The sequence below is a fragment of the Silene latifolia genome, chromosome 3 (assembly GCF_048544455.1).
Source record: "Silene latifolia isolate original U9 population chromosome 3, ASM4854445v1, whole genome shotgun sequence".
Taxonomy (NCBI): Eukaryota; Viridiplantae; Streptophyta; class Magnoliopsida; order Caryophyllales; family Caryophyllaceae; genus Silene; species Silene latifolia.
In genome coordinates, this window is record NC_133528.1 from 2643871 (window position 1) to 2646603 (window position 2733).

Genomic DNA, 2733 nt, shown 5'->3' on the forward strand with positions numbered 1-2733 from the left:
CCTCGTCATCTCTTCCAATAATTACTTACGCATTTGGCATTTTCTTGGTAATTGGGCCTTCATGGACAACTTAAGTACGTTTTTTTGGTATTAATATTAAGGTAGATTGCCTTAACTTATAGGGCCTAGGCCTTGTTCCTTTGGACTTAAAGTCACTAAATTTAAGTTCGCTTCAGATCCTATAAGTTCAATTCAGTTCAGATCAGATCCTATAAGTTCAGTTCAGATCCTATAAGTTCAGTTCAGTTCAGATCTTATAAGTTCAGTTCAGTTCAGATCCTATAAGTTCACTTCAGTTCAGATCCTATAAGTTCAGTTCAGATCCTATAAGTTCAGATCTTATAAATTCAGTTTAGAAAAGTTATATACAGAGTATTATTTTTAAAACCGATACAAAAATATTTGACATTATTAATTATTCGATACATATATACAAAATTATTTTTAAACAAAATTATCACTTTTCTCATTATTTTTATCGTAATGTAACCGTAGTATAATTTATGAACAAACCAATGTATATAAAGCGGAAAAATGTTATTATCTTACCTCGTGTTTTAGACTATATTTTCTTATCTGTGTTCTCTCTTGGTTGCCTAATAATTTCTTGTAAAACTTTTGTTTAATCTCAAAAAAAGTTTGCGTTTTATAATAATAATAATAACAATAATAATAATAATAATAATAATAATAATAATAATAATAATAATAATAATAATAATAATAATAATAATAATAATAATAATAATAATAATAATAATAATAATAATAATAATAATAATAATAATAATAATAAAAGATGTGGTTTTATAAAATAAAAAATAATAAAAATAAAAATAACAACAAGAATAACAATAACAATAATAACACTCCCTCCGTACCATACAAATGGTAACGTGTTAAAAAATGGTTTTTTTTAAGAAAATAGGGTAAAAGAAGGGGTAAAGAGGGAAAAAAATAAGTAGGTATGTAATTTTCGGTTTAATTGTGAGTTGGTAGGTGGGGGTATGAGATGACATTTTGTGTAAATATCAAATGAGTATAAGGATAACTTGGTAATGTTGTGGGCCAAATAAGGAATGTTACCATTGGTGTGGTACGACCGTATTAGTTAAGTACTTAAGTGTTACCATTGGTCTGATACGGAGGGAGTAATATATAGTAGTAGTAATAATAATAATAATTAATAATAATAATATTTAAGTTAAATTAATTTAAGTTCGGATCGTGTAAGTTCAGTTCAGATTCTATAAGTTCAGTTCAGGTCCTATAAGTTCAATTCAGATCCAATAAGTTCGATTCGATTCGATCATATAAGTTCGATTCGATTCGAGATCCTATAAGTTCGATTCGAGATCCAATAAGTTCGATTCGATTCGAGATCCTATAAGTTCGGTTCGATCCTATAAGTTCGATTCGAGATCCTATAAGTTCGATTCGATTCGATTGATTCAGATCTGTTTTGATCCAAAAAGAACAGGGCCCTAATGGTTCAGTATGTAAATCCAACATAACGAGCATTCTTGAGGCTGCTATCATATAAATCCGATCCGTTTTAGGCAGATGATAGACCAATTGGCGAGCTTATAAAATATAATTGTCAAGGTGAAATGAAAGTAAATGGGACGCTTTAAAGTGACTTTGTGTCACTTTGAGTAATTTCGTGGAAAATAAGTGTAAAGAGGCGTTAATTATGACATCGTCAATTTTCATTTAGTCAATTAATTTTAGCCTCATCATCGGGTACCCGTAAGGCTAGTAAACAACTTTGAGGTGTCTACAACATGATTGAAATTACAATAATATTTGAGGTGCTAAGCATTTCTCTTTGAAGTTTTTCTATATAATTTTTGAGTGAATATATGTTTTTCTATATAATATCTCGATTATGTAATGTTTCTTTTAACTAGATAGTATAGATTACTGATGATCACTTATTTGTTCCTAACTTTAAAGACTAATTTTGAATATTAAAAGAATAATTGAAATGCAGACTTTCCCCTTAATATTTAAAACAGCTCGTGCTTTTTGCACGAGTATACAATTAGTCAAAAAACTCAAATGTGCTTTCGTCTTATCTACATGTTTACCGAGGATAATAAAGAAGATGTTGCGGGTTACACTTGTTGTATAGTATCTTTTATACACCACCAATAAAATTAAAACATGTGGAGGAATCTATTTTTTTTAATTATGAAAGAAATAATTTTCAATATGAAGAGAAATTATTAGAGATTTTATTAGTTTTAAAACTATAGATGTTAGATCGCACATGGGCCTGGGCCGCACCCTCGTCGAGGAGGAGAGAGTGTCCACTTTATAAGTCCAAGGAGGTTCTATCCCAAAACCAATTGGCGATGGGAGGAGTAGCCCCTTGGATTATAAACTAGATCACTGTTCTCTATTTCTCCGATATGGGAGACTTACATGTGATTCTTTCACAATAGATTAATATTATGTTTACCAAAATCTTATCATATCTTTTATTATTTTCAAATAAAAAAAAAAAGCAAGTATACTACATTGTATACTTTTTTTTTTTTTTTTGGTATAAAGAAGCGAGATTAACCCAAAGAACAAACAAAACAAATATAGAAAGCTTCCCTAACCATAGAAGAATTTAAGGAACTACTACAAACTAACAGCAACTACTACAAAGAAAGTAGGAACTACTACAAACTAACAACAACTGAGTTTAAGGAAAATATAGTGTCTACCAAATTACACCAAGAA